Genomic DNA, 18,747 nt, shown 5'->3' on the forward strand with positions numbered 1-18,747 from the left:
AGCCAAAGGACTGAGGGGTTAATGCTTTTTCTATCCATGCCCAATGTGTTTTTAGTGTGCAGTTATTTATGGGGCAGTCCTTTGGTCAATAGTTCTCAAGTACACACAGCAGTAATGTTCACAATTACTAGCCCACAAATAAATAAGGGGTTACTTTTGTTATTGCTGCCACTGTCATTCTTGATGGCTTTAGACAATCTGTTGTCATTTATTAAACGTTCCTACTGACATCAAACATGACACTAGACTTCTGTTCATTTGAGATTTTAACATTTTTTTACACAGCCATAATTCGGATTCATATAGAGTGCAGGGATGTGCTCCTCATGTCACAGGTGACAAATTGTCCCTGTGCGGCATAACATCAGATCTCAGCCACAGAATGTCAACCATTCGTCCAAAATGTGGGTAGGTGCTGATGTTACTTACTATGAAATCGGTGACAAGTTGGCCCTGACCTATTATTTCTTGGGTTCTTTCTTCTTTTGGACATAAGGTAGAGATTACTATTAATGGTTCTTTTAGTTTCTAGAGCTCCTCCCACTGTGCTGTCTCACTGTGATTTCCCCCTCCCCCTTTTCCCAGTTGAATGGTTGTCTTTGATGTCACACAAGAGAATACTGTTGGCTAACAGTCTGGAGGCTGCTTCATTTGAGCTAACCACCACATGAAAACAAATGTGATCCATCATATTTTATTAACTAGCTGCCCCCTGTTCTGGTTCCCTTTTTTGATGTCAGAGAGCATCCTGACAGAAATCAAAAAGATATGTGTGATTAAGACCAGTAATAATACTTATTGCATTGTATTGTAAATTACCTTTCTGGGCCCCGCTACTTTATCAGCCCCACTGGCTTTGGCTCGGGTACATTTTTGACTACTCTGTATATACAGTGTATTAGCGCAATGGAGATCATTATGTGGCCTGTATTTGAGTCATTTTTATTTAAGATGCCAGACAATAAGCTGTTGATTGGGGGAACAAGAGGCGAACAATAATGTTCTGTGTCACATAATATACCACCATTTTCCAGCTTTGCTTTAGAAGGGCCCTCTTTATTGTTTTTGTATAAAAATGGTTCTTAGGAGGAGGAATATTTTGCTGAGGTATGTCATTATTTTGCAAATTTCTATTATCTCATCATGTTGTCTTCATTGTAAATTGCAGCTAATTAGGAACCTAGTTAGAGCCCCAGCTTTGAGGCTGGCTTTTTTGTGAAAAGAGCCCACCGATTACTGCACTACAAGAGAGGAAGGGAGAGAAAAAGGAGATTAATCTGGTTACCTAGGCGACACTCGCTTCCATCTGCGAGGAACAATACATTTTTGTTTCCTTGGCTCAGTTCAGATCTGTTTTGTTTAGGGGAAAAAAGAGAGAGGGAGAGAGAGAGAGAAGAGAGAACGTAGCCCCACAACAATGCTGAATTCTGTCTCGCCCCGGCTTACCGGCTTCGATTCCTCTGCAAGTTAGGGGTCCCAGGGGAGTGGGAAGATGAAAGAGATAAGCTCCAAAGTTGTCAAAGGTCATGACCTTGCCACACAAAGCCAGCAGTTTTACTTCTAAATCCCCTTCTCCCAAAAAGCACTTAATGAAATAATATACTGTGCTTCTCAACACCCCGTAGTCTTTATTAAGCAGCAAGGCCCCCGAGATTGTGAATTTAAGGAGTCATTTAAAACTTCTGACTAAACAGTCAGTGACAGCTTCTACGGAAGATGGGCTATTTTTCTGTGTGCACGAGACAACTTTTTTTCACTGTTTCCCGTAAGTGGCAGCATAGTTTCCTTGACACACGTTTCGTGACGGCATTCGCACAAAAGGTGGAGGTTTGTGAATGCAGGATGGTCTGATTTCTTTTAAAAAATGTTCTCCTTCAGTTACCTTCACAGGGTCATGGTTTAAAAGAAGAAACTAACCTGTGTCTTCTGTCGTGCATCAAATTATTAAGCCTTTCCATGACTGTTGTGTGCAATAGACAATGCAGCCACATTATTGGATTCTTTTTATTTAGCTTGCCAGAGAAAGGGCTGAGGTAATAACCAGGGCTGATAGAGCCTGGCTAAAATACTCAGAAAGGCTCAGGAGCCCTTGAACTGATTTGGCCAAATCCCCAGTCTTTTGATAAGCATAATGCTTTCCCCAGGTGTTATGCCATCATATATAATGTTTTGCTATCTGGTAGTGTTATGGATTATGACATAAAGTCACAAAAATATTGAAGTTACTGGTTTTAGCTTATCTGAGCTTTCCAAACCTGGACTACTGATCAAATCAGAACAAGTATCAGGCTAACAACCCTACTATGCCTACTTTGTGTTGTACTAAAGTGCTGTTCTATATTTCCATCTCCAGAACAAGCTCTTACAGGCTGTCTCACTGATAATGCTTGGCTTTCTTGGACTGGAAATGACAGTCATCATAGTTAACAATACAAACGTTCAGTTGGGACGAATGAAGGTACCAGACTTATTTAGTATATAGGCCGAGAAGCATTAACGATCATGCAGTTAAAGTGTGGGAAAAGGAGCTAGGAGATCAGAGTTCTATTTCTGGCCTGCCGCAGGCTTTTTGTCAGACCTTGGGCAGTTCACTTAACCTATTTATAGCCTTCAGTTTTTCCTACTCTAAAATGAGGATATGTGATGGGGTTTAGATGCTACACAGAAACTAGGGGAGTGAAGGAGCAGTACTGGGCCAAGAGAGTCCCGCCTTTCAGCAGTAGCGAAAGCATGCTCCAAATGGAAGATCTGCTCAAAAGGGGTCTCTGACAGTCAGGTAGGGAAGGAGAGTGAAGAATTGGCTGTCTGAAGGGACAAAGACAGTTAGCACCTTCTGGGGGAAAATCAATCCACAGAAGAGTATCTGGACCATGACTAAGACCCAACCGGGATGATAGGGGCCTGCTCCTTTTCCCTTCCCTACTGCCTGCTGAAGGAGAATAACTGGACAATAGAGAGTGTCAGCTGGGAGATGCTCAGTTGACTGACTTAGCTGCTGGGACTGATTGGGAACTCCTGCTGGAGGAAAAGGGGCTACGACCACACCTCAGACTGAAGAGTGGGCAGAGAGGTAGCAACCAGCACAAGGGAGGCTGATCAGGTGCACCAGGAAGTGGTAATCAAGAAATTCCACACCTCTCCACCTTGGGCATTGATCTTGGAGCCTGTTCACCCACTACTGGAAAGGACCCAAAAATTGTTTAACAATCCATGACAATACTGTGCACTAACTTAGAGCAAGCAGTGAAGAATTCCATATCCACTTGGAACTAAGTTGCAGTTTGGCAGGACTTTAAAATTCCTGCTCCAATGGAAGGTCCCAGGGCATTTTAATAGCCATGAGTGGTCAAGGCCACAGTTTACATCTTGTTCAAAATATGGCAGTTGATGGGGTATGTACATAACCCACAACCAGATAAGCAAAGCCTCTGCAGTGAGGAAAGAGAGGCAGACTTACTGCAATAGGCAGTATCATGGAAGGGGGGATCTCTTCTATCATGGAACCCTGGGGGGACCTCCAGCAAGAATTGACAAAGAGTAGGAAATAGAAAGGAGGTAAAGTTAGGTTAATGTTAGAGGGAGGAGGAGGACTTTGCAGCCTGACCAGGTAGTTTTGGTTTAAGGGTTTAGGAAGCCCTGGAATCAGAAACCAAACAGAAGGTTTTGAGGAAGAGATTCGGAGCCTGTCCCCAAGGTAATCTAGAGAATGAAGCTGTGGCTGGGTTCTGAAGTGGGTGCGGAGGAGAAATGGTTTAGAGAGATTTTGTAAGTACCGGTAAGAAAAGGCCAGTATCTGCCTCAATCCTGTTAAAATGGTTGGACCATTTAGTGGGAATTTTGACAGCAAGGAATTCTAATTCTGCTTAAAGTACAGGCCCAGCTTTATTTAATTCCCCTGAAATGACGTTCTATATATGCTATTCTTAGGCTGGAGACTGAAAATGTCCCTAGACTGTCTTATGTCCTGATACTAGAATACACAGTTGCTGTAGCCCTGCCTGGAAGGTCTTTTTTATTATATATTTATATAGATCCAACTGATGTTTGAGACTACTCAGTGTCCCAGCAGGTGTTTTTGAGACACAGAGTGTGAAAAAGTGCACTGCAGCCTGCCTGCTGTCATGCAGCAGCACTAACAGAACAGCACCACCCAGCATAATATTGAGGCTTTGGTTCAGGATGGTCTCTCAGAGAAGAGTGCCACAAATGCTGCTACTTGGAATACAGGGTGTGTCTCTGGGAGGTGTCTCATCTCAGTACTAATCAGCACCAACCCAGTTTAGCTTGTGAAATTGACAAGACCACACTGAGGGGTAGGCTTATTGCATCCTCTTCCTCTGCTATATATTAGTAGGAATAACTCACACTGTTGTATATTTATGTTGTATTTTGATAGTTGTACAGGAAGTTGGATGCAGTAAGAGAAAGCTGTCTCAGTCCTAATGAGTTTATAGTGATATGAACACTTTGTAGGCTCCACAAAGGGTTCCCATCCAGCATAGCATCTTAGCACATCCTGCCATAGCACTTCATCCCAAACCAGTTTACTACCATTCAGTCTCATATTTGTTGTTGTTGTTGTTGTATGTAGTGCAGTTTCCTTTCACTCCCAACCCATTACCGTAAGTTCTTTAAGGGAATATGTTATCTGGGTCAGGTAATGTAAGAACTGATGCAGACATTCAGCCAAAGTCGGAACCAAACCCTGACCATTTCTGAGGGTTGAAAAGGTTTAGTTAACTCCATTGTTCATTGGAGTTCATTGGAACTTCTTGCCTTCATGTGTTAGTCCTGCAATAATGATAGTAACCTCCTTTATAAAGTGCTTTGAGATCTATGGATGAAAAATGTTATATAAGAGGTAGGTATACTTATAATTATTTATTTACTACCAGCATGGGAGAGGCTAATGTCAGGAATTTCCAAACTGTCTGACACTAGCAAGTACCATACATTTCATGAGTCCAATCTCATGAGTTTTCAAACCTGATTTCCAGACAACAAGGTTCAAATGACCATTCATCCTTTGGGACAGAACCTCAGCTGATGTGAATTGGGATAGTCCCACTGAAGTCAACAGTGCTATGCTGATTTACACCATCTGAGGCTCAGAAATTCAATTGGTTTGCATAAACACCCTAAAGTTTGGATTCCTACCAGTAACGGTCAGTCAGGTTGAGTTTGTAAAATTGGTCTAGAAACATCACAGGTTTTCCCATGAGCTAGCCAGTATTGTACCTCCTGCCCAGGCAGAAATAGCGTACTGTTTACAAACACACACATGCTTTGTGTGATAGAGAAGGAGGGGGAGACTTCATTCACAAGGAAGCGCAACAATTTTTTTTTTTTTTTTAAATAGCAGTAAATGGAGTGTTTCCCAATGAATATTTTGCAGTGCTCTATTTCTCTCCTTCCTAAAGTGGTTCCTACAGAGCAGGTGTAAAAGGCCACCACCCCGCTGAAAATGATTTTTCTGTATCAAAATATTGCACCTGCGATAGGTCACATAGGATGAATATAACTGATAGGCCACAGCAAAAAATGTTTGTTCAAATTGTTTACTTGGTGAGTATGTCAGCTCCTTGTGTAGAAAAAGCGTCATGTCAGTCTTCCCCTATAAATCTTGTTCCTGCAAACATGTAGGGGTCTGCTTAACTTTATGCTGGTGAGTAGTCTGCAGGAAAAGATCCTTGTAAGTAACAATAGAGGATGAGGAAAACCCTCACAAAAATATTTTAAAGGGATTTAAAATAAATCCCTTTAAAAATGTATAATATTGAAAAGACATTCCATCTCATACTGGATTTTGTTTTAAAAAATAAGGCTGTTTCAATGATGTCATACTGACAGCATCCTTTTAAGTAAATAATTTGTTGAAGTACTCTCTACCAGTGCCTCTGCTGCACCTGTACTGTGGCTAGAGTGGGCTTTTCGTTCTTCAGGATGTGAGTGTGGAACTTTTCATCACACTGAGATCACTAATAAGTAAATAAATAAATAAATAGGAAATGGAGAGACTAAATGTCTTCAAAGCCTTGAGGAGTAACTTTACAAGTCGGATTTAAACAGAAAAAGGCAGGGATCCAAAGAGTTAACAAGATTGTTTCTATCTTTACTTTTATCAAGACTGCCTGTCTGTAATATCACAGAGTTCTTTAAACTATGGTGGTCTTACACTCCATGTTCTCTAAGCCTTTGCTTTATTAGCTTTACACAGTATACACCGTTTTACATTTTTTCTGAACAACTCTTTCTACCACCTCAGGTATATGTCAGCCTTTAAGGCAGTGGTTCTCAACCTGTTTACCGTTGTGGGCCAGATATGCAGCTCTCTATGTGTTGTGGAGGCCGCGTCCACACAATAGATATACTACCTGTATGGCCTTGAGGATGTCACATGGGCCGCAGCTGTGTGCTGATTGGACTGTGGGTTGAGAACCACTGCTTTAAGGAGACTCTTTCTATAGGGAGTTCTTTGCACTACAGAACTGTATCAGCAGCTAGATGTGGCCAGCAAGTCATTAAAACTTGCTGTGAATCTGAACATCTTCTGTTGCATTCAACTTTTATGCATTCAGTCTGAAGATGATTAAGTTTTTAAAAGTTTGGAGGACTTGACTCTAAGCGTTGTTGACAGTTTCAGGAATCGTTGGGCAGCCTGACATAATGTTATTCATGATGAAAGAGCTGTCAGTATAGATCAGGAATGGTACCAGAGAGAAACGTAAGGCTATGTTTTCAGCATAGGATGTGGGGATTTCGCCACACGACTTCTATTAATAATGGGAGTTTTGCAGTTAAATCCTTGTGCACCATACTGAAAAAATGCTGAAAATGTGCCCCAGAGTGTGGCTTGAATGGCACCTTTATCAGCTGTTGTTTGGACATTGAAGATCATCGACTCTGAGCAGCAGCCCTGGTCCCAGTGTCCTTCAGATGCTGCTAGAGAGTTGTAGAGCAAGTGATAGTAGATTGATGGAGCCAAAGTACATTACCGTTTAGTTTTCTCTCTTTCCTCATTTAAGCAGCAGCAAATGCATCTCCCTTCAAACTAAAACTCCATATCTGCACAGAGCTATCAAATGTCTCTATGTCCAATAAGAATCATCAGCCTGGATTTGTTTTGTGCATTACACTCACACAGTCACATACATCAGAATTTTTGGATTAATAGGATATTTGAAAATGCCTGCTCATGCAACACCAGACAATTATTACGCCTTCCTTTCTCTGATCCCAATTATGATCCCCTTATCTATTGGAATGGTATCTTCCTCTGAGTGACACCAGTTGAGTTAATACTTGCTGAGAAAGGGAGTAGGGGATGGGAATCTACCCTGCTATGATCACTCCTTTCTGTCCATCCCTCTCTCTTTCTCAAACAAAGCTTAAACACATGTAAAGGGCACCATGCACAGGGAAGGTGTTCCCCGTCTACCTTCCTGATGCCACTCTGCATGATGCCGCTGATGTGTCCTGTGTCATGGGCACCGTCCGGCCCTCCACTCTTCAGAATGAGGCATGTGGTAAGCAAATAGGGAGCAGAATGGGAATGGCAGCAACTGATGAGCCCCAGTCACTTGACACAGAGGGAAGAAGGTGGGGAGGGAATCCTTAGTCTAAAATGTCTGAAGATGCAGTTAAGCTACTATAATTATATCCACACCCAGCCCTCAAACATGCATGGACTTTGAGAGTTCTCCCTATTGGAGCCCATCCCAACTCATAGTGGCATGGAACAAACAAAACCAAACATAGAGCACAAAAACATTTGGGAGTTGGAATATGTGTTTCTTCCATTATGGACAGAGCTGAATGTAAACAATAGCTAGGTTCAGTTATTAAACTAATTTGTTCAGTTGTGCAACTCAGTGGTGAACAGAGCCATAGATGCTGTCTGAGTACCCAGTCTTACAAGGCATTGAGTGTTTCCTTGTGAGGTGTTGAATGCCCTCAACTCCCATTGTGTCTTGAATGCATATTTTTTTGACCAGGGACTAATATCTTCCTCTGTGTTTGGAAACTATGTAGCATAACTTGAACACTACCATAACATAAATAACAATAATAATATAATAATGAAAAATGGAATTCAGAAAAGCTGATAGTTAATACATCTCTATTATCCAAATGGTTTTATAGCTTTTTCTTTGTTTTCTTGCTCATTAATTTTTGTTATAACTCTATAGGAGAAAAGAAAAGAAAACATAATGTACTAAGCATAAAAAGCAGCGTCAAAAAGGTTTGTGTGCCTCCACAGAAATGTCTCCCACCTCTCTTCTAAGCTATAGCCTCAATCCACTCTTGTCTCTGTTTACCTTTGAAGTATTGTCAGCCATTGTATAGCTACAAAAGCATTATCATACTTTGAAATACATTATTTTTGTAAAGCCAAGGTTTCGAGGGTAAGAATTCTTCCCAGCTATGATAGAATACCCTTGAAGCTAACAGTGGCTTAGTATGGGACTCTGGAAATAATGGCAACATTCACACCACCATAGCTGAGGCTGTGTTAGCCCTTCCCATTATAAACCCTATATTCACGGGGTTGTCTTGACTGTAAACACTTCCCCTGAGATGACATTTATCCTACAAAATTTCAGCCTGTGAGACACGTTTCTTTCACAGATTTAAAAAAAAAATCAAAGTTGCTGTTTTTTTCTTCATTGATAGTTACTATCCACAGAAGGTTCTCTTCTTTTTCTTGTAATTTAAAAATGTTGTTTTCCTTTTAGAGAAATTCCTTAGGCTCTTTGGCCATTCTACGTCAATCAATTTTTTTTATGCATGTGTCTCCATTAGATACGTGCAATAAAGGCTCTATCTTGCAAAGTGCTGAGCACTAAAATACTTAAAGCTAAGCATATGCTTAAGTGCTTTGTTGGATCAGAGGCCAGAACCCTCAGCACTTTACAGTAGCAAAAAGAAGCCAAAAAAAAACAAACCTGTGTGGTCTTGTGGTTATGCTGGAGACTAGCCATCGCTATTCCTGATAATAGCACTGGTACACTTTGTTGATGTGCCTCAGTTTACTCCTTAGTAAAATGGGTATGAGAATACCTCTGTACCTGACAGGGATTTCCTTTTGCTAATTAATTAATGTTTCCAAAGCTCTTTGAGATCTTCCAATGAAAACCACCATATCAGTGCAAAGCATTACTGTGTATGTGCCTGCATACACAATATGTGTGTATATCTACCTGTAAAAAGTTCTATTTGAAAAGTGTTTACTGCAGAAACACCATAGAGTTTATCAAAACCTTTTAAATGTAACATGAAATCTATGCTCCATTTCACTGTTATGATTCTAAAGCCAGCAGTGGCTGCAAAATACCTGACAAAATCATTCTGGTCAACAGTACAAGTTTTAAGAATAATACACATATATACTGACTTGGAGCAGTTCTGGTCTCTAAGGCAAATATGTAAGGAACTTCTGCAGCCTGTGGAGGGCTTGTAATTGAATTAGTATAGTTTATCCCCTATTTGTCATGGCCCGCCAGAGGCTGCCCATGCAGTTAGGCCATAGCCATACCGATACAGAGAGCTCTCCCGTTGGTATAATAAAACCACCTCCGTGAGCAGCAGACACTATGTTGGCGGGAGAAACTCTCCCGTCCTGCCGATATAGCACTGTCCACACCAGTGCTTATGTCGGTGTAACTTATGTTGCTCTGGGGCATAGTTTTTTCACACCCTTTGTGACATGCTGACATAGGCTGTAGTGTAGTCATAGCCTTATTGTCTGCTAAATGAAATGGCTGCCTGGTTCCTTACGTGCAAGGTACTGTGTTCTGTTCTTGGAATAAAGCCTGTTGCTGCATCAGCTGAACCTGAGTCCCTTGTGTTATTTTGGTTCATGACAGTTTGAGCAGACCACCAACTAACCCATCACACCCCCTCATGATTTCTACCAGAGAATGGAAAATGCTAACAGACCTGTGACCGATAGGCCGAATCTGATACAGAGCCATCAGGACCAAGTGACACAACTACAGGTACAAAGTACCGCTGTCGAGGCACAAGCCTCTTAACCCCTTGAGCAGGGCCCTAGGATCCTGTTGCTGGATAAATTTGATGGTGATAGATGGAGATTTCATAGTTTCTTGAATCAATCCCGTGTTTTGAAATCATGCTAAAGCGTTGGTCACTGTTTAGGGACATGGCTAACATCTTATCTATTTATACTACAAAAGGGAATCGTATTGTATCTGTTTTGATGGTGAGGGAGGAACAGTGTTATAACAGAGTCTTGGACAAGACTAAAGTTTTAGCGCAGATGGGCCCTTGGAGGCGAATATAGTGCTAATGGACCACTTCTTATCTCTCTCACTCTCTCTTTAACACCCCTCTAAATGATTGACCCTAATTCAACAAGACTATAACAAGTTTCAAAAAAGAACTAGAGAAGTTCATGGAGGGGCAGGAATTGCTGTTTGCCAGAAGCTGGGAATGGGCAAAAGGGATGGAAAACTTGAGGATTACCTGTTCTGTTCATTCCTTCTGAAGCACCTGGCATTGGCAACTGTCTAAAGACAGGATACTGGGCATATTGGTCTGAACCAGTCTGGCTGTTCTTATGTTCTTATCTAGCACCCTCTAGTATCCCTGGATACTCTTCTTATCTTAAGAGAGCACCATCTGCACCTTCAAATTTCACTCAGCCTTCACCATCTTGCCATGCCTGATGCTAGCGCTATGCAACATCTACTTGAAGCAGAAGACTCAACCAGTAATTTTATGGACATAAAATTCACTAAGAACTTTAGGGTCCCAAGTAAGTGTAAATCCACTCCTGATTATGTTGTGTCCATGGATGGCACCCTGCTTTCTTCAGGCCTGGTTACCCATGAGACCGTCCCTCTTGAAGTCGTGATTCAGGATCACCATGAAATCCTCCAATCCAACTTTGTCAAATCACCACACTTTCCAATTGTTGTTAGTATTACTTGGCTTACACTGCATCAGCGACATATTTTTTGGGGGGGTCACAAGTGATGCATTTCTGTTCAAGTTAATGTCCACAGTTGTGCTTCATGGGATTGAGTACTGAAATCCTGGAAGGTGACACAGATAGGTTTATTGTACATAGTTCCAAGCATTTGTTAGCTAATACTGATCTGGCGCTTCATATACCTCTGATGTCCATGACTGCAGTAACAATTAAGATACTCCCAACCAACACGTATCAGATCTATGTCTTTAGAATAGTTAAGCCAAGATTCCAACCAAGTCCCAGCAAAATGCTGAGATCTAGCAAATGTACTCTATAAATGGAATGTGGACACTCTATCCCCTCATCAGCTTTAGGATTGTCCCATCAATCTCCAACCAGAATCCAAGATCCTGATTGGGCAAATCTATGCCTTCTTGTAACCAGAGCTCAAGGCTCTTTGGAAGTACATCCAAGAAAATCACACAAAAAATTAAATCCGTCCATTGACCTCACCAGCTGATGCCCCAATCCTATTTGTCAGGAAGAAAGATGGCTCACTATGTTTATGCATCGATTATCAAGCTTTGAATAGAATCACCATTAAAACAGATATTGATCAGCAAGTTATTTGACAGACTGTGCTCTGTGAGTGTGTTCACCAAGCCTGACCTTCATGGGGCTTATAATTCATGAGAGTGATGAATAGAAGATGGTGTTCTGGACTTGCTGTGGCCATTTTGAATACTGGTGGTACCTTTCAGTTTTTCAAATACTGTACCCAATTTTTAGCATTTTGTTTATGACATTTTTAGGGACATTTTAGATAAATTTGTGGTGAACTATCAGCATATTATTCCATGGTCATAGTTTGGGCTGGTGGGGGGCATTGTCCCACAGAAACTACAAGCCTTGGGCAGGCGTGGAATTTGCCCCTCCACGCACAGCCCCATTGGCCTGACTGGAGGTGGTCCCCCAAATATAGAAGTCAAACTACGCCTATTCATTTATTCTTATCTTCTCCAAAAACCAATTCCTGTATGATCAACTTGTTTGGCTAGTGCTGGAACAGCTCAGTGAACGTAGGTTATACGCAAAACTAGAAATATGAAAATTTGTCCAGTCCTTCATGCAATTTCTAGGTTTTATAGTTTTCTCCATTGCAATCAGTATGGAACCTAGAAAAATATCTGCAATCATGAATTGGGCAACCCCAAGAAATGTGCATGAAATTCAACATTTCCTTGGATTTGAAATATTTACTGATGTTTCATTAAGGATTCTGCAGGACTGGTGTTCCCTATCAGTCCACTACTCTGGGAGAATGCCCAATTTACCTGGACTCGGGAAACTCAGTCAGTCTTCAACTACTTAAAGGAGGGATTTATGGCAGTGCCTGTTCTGATGCACCCAGATCCGTCAAAACTCTTTTTATAGTTGAGGGAAATGCATCCAATCAGAGCTGTACTATCACATCAACATGGACCCTGAAATCTACTCTATCCACATGCAGTCTAGTTCGATAAACTCATACCTATGGAGCAGATTTATGAGATCTGCAATAAAGAACTACTCACCATTAGAGCTTCTTTTGTAGAATGGTGCCACCACTTCGAGGGCTCCTGATTTCCAGTCCAGGTATTAACAGCTCACAAAAACTTGGAATATCTGTGTGCTGCAAAAACCCTGATCCAGTGTCAAATCCAATGGTCTTTATTCTTCTCCAGATTTCGCTTTGTTTTGTTGTACCTTCTGAGCAGCCAGAAGCTGCGTAAGGGGGAATACCTAGGTGAAAGAGCTTGAGATCAAGAATGTTTTGCATAATCTTCAACAATGACATTTTTCCAGTGCCCTAGTACATAGGCATTTGCTATCCCTCATCCAGTCCTCGTTATCTAACAGCCCATTTTCAGTGGAAGTCATGTTGACTCTGAATGCTACCAATGACCAACCTCCTAACCCAGTCTTCCTGGAAGCCATCCTTAAGGGAAGGGTAAATGTAAAGAACTCATGCAGCCTGTGTAGGGCTTGTAATTGAATTAGTATAGCTTATCCCCTACTGGTTGTTGCCCAGCAAAGACTTCCCATACCAGCTATATAAGAACTCAGCTAGTGCCAGTCAGTTTCTGCTCGACACAGCAGCTGCCTGGCTCCTTACGTGTAAGGTACTGTGTTGTGTTCTCAGAATAAAGCCTGGTGCTACTTCATCTGAACCTGTCTGTTGTGAGTATTATCTTGGTCCATGACAGATGTGTCATTTAAAAGGCTGTGTGAAAGATATAAACAAGGGTGCTTTAAAAAAAAAAATGGAAATAAACTCTGTGTCCTGTAAATGCTATGCCAATTGTCTTAATAGTGCACATTAGTCGTAAAATCATAGGACTGGAAGGGACCATGAAAGGTCTTCTAGTCCAGTCCCCTTCACTCAAGGAAGGACTAAGTATTATCTACTGACACAGTAGTTCAGAGTAATTCAGATATTATTTAATGACAGAGTAGTTCACTTTGCACTCTTTTTTTCAATTAGTGTTGCACTTTTAATTCTGTAAAGCATTGAGCAGTATGCTTACTTGTTGTGGCCATTTTGTTCTGCAGTGTTTGATTAGCACCAGATCATCTTGTTCCATGCATCTTAAAAAGCAATATATCAATGGAGACATTTCATACCCTATGACACATCTTACAGAGGGGCCTTGTGGCATGATATCTAATTTCATAAACTGCATGTAATAATCGGGGACTAAACGCCCACAATGAACAGAGCTACAAACACATCCTGATTTTTCACGCACACATTTGGAATGCCTTGTATCTGGCTTACGATCCTGTTAGTCATCAGTACACTATCAATCCTGATTTTACTTTTGTTGGGAGAAAAGGGAGACCTCCTGATGCATAACATCAGGTTGTCAGAACAAGGATATTTTTCTGGAGGTTTCCCTTCCTCCTGGCAGAATCTTGCTTTTGTAAATAAATGAATTCTTTGTGTTTTGGGTGGATTATTTGGGGCTGGGTGTGGTGCTATTCAAAGGATGTTCTGTGTGGTCAGAACATTTGCAATAATTTCACTGGGACTACAGTCTTTATCAGATGAGACATAATGATCCATTTCCCTTCCTAAGAGCAGATGACTGCCTATATAACTTGCAACTGAAAAATAAGATCTATGAAAAAGGGCTTTTTCTGGTAGCTGTAAATTATACTGTATTAAGCAAAAAGGGTTTTTTCCACTTCAACTTTTAGTTTTCTTACCAGTTACCATCCAGCGTATTGTGCTTATTCAGATACCAACCCGAGTCCAAGAGTTTGCCCATGGTGGACTGAGCACTGACTGAAAAATTTATATTTTTGCGAAGTGGTGGGCTTTAAAGATGTTCTGCACTGAATGTATCCATTGCATCATGCCCCTCCCCACCACTGCCTGTGTTCAATTGTTAACTTAGTAGACATTGTTATAACATAGACAAGAAGAAGCACACACAGAAGGCTAATTTTTACTATTTAGTTCACACCGGTACACATGAAATATAGCATCCCCTCTTCCTCTCCCCCTTCATCCCTTCTCCCCCCGCACACACCCTCAGGGGTTGTGTCTACAAGCACTAGTGACTTCTCAGAGGAAAGTGTACTGACAGATCTCAGGTCACTACCATAATCATCCCTCACCAAGATTGATTGTGGACATACCGTAGGTAACAGATATATTTTTGTTCTGTTGGGATTTATGTCACTTTGTGGTCCAGTTGTTCTAGACATTTTGTCCATCAAACTAGGAGCATCTATAGAGAGCAATAAAATAACAGCTTGTCTCCTTGGATCAAACAAACAAACAAAAATGCTTTCTGATCATTCAGTCTTTTCCATATCTACAGCACTTCAGAAAATAAGTTCCTTTAGCTTTTATTGGGTGTTCTTGTCTAGAAATGAGGATAAGTGCCTTTTTAAAGGTGCCTCTGGAAAAAGGGCAGCAGTTTTAGATGACTCCTGACCCCTCCTCCTCTGCCTCCCTCCCCTCCCTGTGTGTACAGGCCTGCAGTGGTTGGTGAATTAATAACAAATTGCTGTGATTTGACAGAAGGACAAACTTTGAAAGGCACTGTTTAAAACAGAGCTGCTTGGAAAGAGGAGACCCTGCAGCAAATTATGATCATGTATGGCCTGAGACTTTCTGGACTTTGTGCAGAGGATCTATGAAGGGAGAGTCAATTACATCAGACAACTGAGTGACAGCACGTGTGCATGTATAAATATAAGATAATATAATTAATAAAGAATTTTCAGAGTAAAGAACATGATCCACGAAACCGCCTAACATTTGGGGCTCTGCGTATAAATACAATCCTTCAAACTTAAATGTCTCTTCCCTTTCCGCCCCACCACTGCACTGTGTCTTTCCCTTTTCTTTTTCTTTCTATCTGACTTTCTCTTTAACCTCCTCCTTCCTGCATCCTTCCCTGGCCATCCCCTCTTCTTTCCTCATTTCTTTTCATCTTCCTTATTTCCTCTGAGGAACAACTTTTTGTTATCTAGCTAGCAGAAAGAGCTGCTTGTTGTGATGAAACCTACCCTGGCTCTGGGGGTCACTGAATCTGGCCCTTAGAGGTATCTAGGAGAAACACTTGGTATGTTGACATACTAAAATGAAGTTGTCATGATGGCAATTTGGAGCCTTGTCTGATTTGACAGTATTTGCTTTCCTTGCAGTTTTGGTTGAAAAGAAAAACACTGCGTCTAGGGAGTAAATCTACTGCTTGAAGCTTGGATCTGGTGCACTTAAACAAATGCATTATTTTTAAAATGAATATTGAAATGGTTACTGCCATCATAAAAGAAAATATGTAATTGAGCTGAGATCATTTCCCTGGGGTTTTAAATCTCCGGACATTGTTTAACTAATGTTCACTTGCTAAGCCTGAAAACTGTTGGAAGAAGTGTAATTTTTAATCCTAGATTTTTCTTGTTGATAGACTGATTCTACAGTTGAAATATCTAGGTCTATATAGTTTATTGTATCTAAAGTTAGCAATACTTGTAAAATCTCCTAGTGGTTGTTTTTTGTTTTGTTTAAAAGAAATTATCTTAGTGGTTGTGCAAGGTGATGAATTGACAGCCCCAGGGACCGAAGCTCTCTCTTTATTCACAGAATTGCTGCACTGTGCTTTGGCATGTTGTCACGCCAATAAGCCCCAAGTGTATTAGGGAGGGACTAGCTCTAGGAGCAAGTGGGTAGTCTTCAAATCCTTTCAAGTCTTGACCTGTCTATTGAGACAAGACAAGGTCCCAGTCAGTCCCAGTTCTGATCATAGTTTTGCCTTGTGGACATGTGTCTACTAAGTAATGATTCTACTGAAACCATGAATCAACCCTATCAACCTGAAAGAGACCCGGTACCCTGAGCTATGCAGTTCTCTGGTCCGTGAATGTTGTTAGTTGGCTTTGGGACCCCATCATCCCCACCTGTAAAAGCTGGTGACTTAAGTAGAGCAAATTATATGTACGGAGTGTATTCACTTTTGATTTTGTACTGAAAGTCCACTGTTTTTCCTCTCTGATTTAAAAACAAACAAAATAAAATTAATTAGAATCATTTGGTTGGAGGAATTACTTTTCAAAAGGATCTATCAACAGACAATGCCAGTATGGGTTTAAAATTTTAATGTATGATATCGTCTGTGAAGCCACTTGCTTGAGGCCTTAGAAGATGTGAGCTGCAAATAACACATTCTGATGCGTTAATTTAAGTGGGGGGGAAAAGTAAGATCCAAATTCTGCCCTCCGATACATGCATGAAACTTCCACTGAAGACTTCTGAGTTATGCATATACATCTAAGGGTGGAATTAGGTCATGAGTGATTATGTTGTTTCTCTTGTGCTATTGCTGTAAATTTCTCATTGGCAAATCACAGATTAAAGTGACTTGACCACTCCTTTATGGCCAGATTCTGATACCCTTTTGCTGAGTAACACCTTGCTCCACATTGAAGTCAATGGGATTACTTGTGGTATAAGGTACTATTCAGGTTGAGAAGAGGTATATAATTCTGGCAGTGAGTGATTCACCTTTTGTGCCTTGACAGTTCTCCGCTGATACTAGAATCATCTCAATCTGCATTTCCTACAGAGTAGTACACACACCATCCCTGCTTTCCCACCTCTTCTCTTCCGATGCTGATCTATTAACGAATGTTGTGTGCTCAGATCTGACCTGGCAAAGTACTTCTAGCAGGTTAAGAAGGTATTCCCACTTCTTAGCAGTTTTAGCCTCTCTGGTTAGGGTCTGAGTCACATAATGTCTTCAGAATGTGACGCTCTTAATTTGTTGGGTTTGATATCTAAACTACAGTGCATCAGCCACTGACCCGCCATCAATCAACTCAAATGCCTCAGTGCCCTTTCCATCCATTTGCGTTTTCTCTCTGTGTGCTGAGAATTGGATTTAAATTGGATTTAAAGCAATGTGCCAGTGATTAAACAATTACTCGGTCCTGTCTCTTACATACCAATAATTTGAAAGTGGAAAAAGCGAGCTATTCTTTTTTTGTGTTCAGCTGTGACCCCTAGTATTGCATCTAGCATATGATGACAAAGCAGTATCTATTTAAAAAAACTTGTAACCTGTATGGCCTTTTCACTTCCATTTAGGGACTTCCAATGATCATAAAACAAAGAAAGCAATTTAATACCACCTTTGATAATGTCATTTTTAGTCACCTTTTAATTAATAAACATGGAAAGTCTGAATTTGGGCAGCCGATCTTCTGAACTAACAATGGCAGTAATGTGAACTGTTTTTCACAGATGATTTTAAGGCTATTTGAATGTGGGCATTCATTGTTTAGGGAAAGAGCTAGTAACAAGCTACCAATTAACAGCTGCTGAGGAATACTATTTGGACTGAGAATACAGGGATACTGATATTACACCGTTTTTCATTCAAGTGACTGTGTATTCTACTATTTTAACTTTTATCTGATAGAAGGTGAACTTCACTACCCATCTACACAGAGAGCCTGAATTAGCTGGGATGTCTGTCAGGTTAGGAGAAGCTATGAAACCTTCTAACCGAGGGTTTGGCTTTGGGCCTGAAACATGGCCTGTTTATGTCTCCTCTTCATTTCCATAGACCCTAATGATGGGCACTACTGCTTCATACCTGCTCTGTGGAGTTGCTGGCATAATCTCTGCTCCCATGATGCATATCAATATATGCCGAAGTCTTTTGGATACTGTTGAAATAATTCCAAAAATGAATAATCCCCAGAGACTGAGGGTTGTTTATATGGACCCTAGTATTTCAACTTTATTTCCTGGTATTCCTGGGCCCCATAGTACCCCAACTTCTTCAGGAGCCCCACTCCTCTATTTTCTGGCCTGTCAGTACACCCAAAGCCCTTTGCTACACAGGAAGTTTTCATTCAACTGAAGGGGCATCAAAAAGCTGCTGAGAGGGTATTCATAATCCTTCCACCCCTGACTTGTGCAGCATGATTGCTGCCATATACCCCCTCAGGGGTTTCTGTGAGCTGAGCTGCTGCTGCTTCTGCAAATGGAGGATAGCCCTGGCCCCAGATCAGTGTGTTAAAACACACAAAATGGGTACAAACACAGTGTAAAAAACATAAGTACTTTGTCTCAGTTTACATACTTATGAAAAAGAGATGATCAACAATGTTAATTGCAGCATCAAGTGCTGATTACAATGATCAAGGGACCTTGTCTGCCAACAATGGCAGTATTGTAAGAAAAAGGCTTTTTTTCCCGCTCAAGTACCAGTTTATTATTGATAATCAATGTCTTGCTCTGTTTCTAAAGC

At 41.0% G+C, this 18,747-nt stretch overlaps 1 protein-coding gene across 4 annotated transcripts in view; it reads left to right on the forward strand.

Annotated features, from left to right (window-relative positions):
* Positions 1-18,747, forward strand: part of SOX5 (SRY-box transcription factor 5) — an 831,751-nt gene that overhangs the window by 436,569 nt on the left and 376,435 nt on the right. The window lies entirely within an intron of this gene.

The sequence above is a fragment of the Emydura macquarii genome, unplaced genomic scaffold (genome assembly GCF_026122565.2).
Source record: "Emydura macquarii macquarii isolate MOO-44397 ecotype Brisbane River unplaced genomic scaffold, CSIRO-AGI_Emac_v2 contig_2205, whole genome shotgun sequence".
Lineage (NCBI taxonomy): Eukaryota > Metazoa > Chordata > Testudines > Chelidae > Emydura > Emydura macquarii.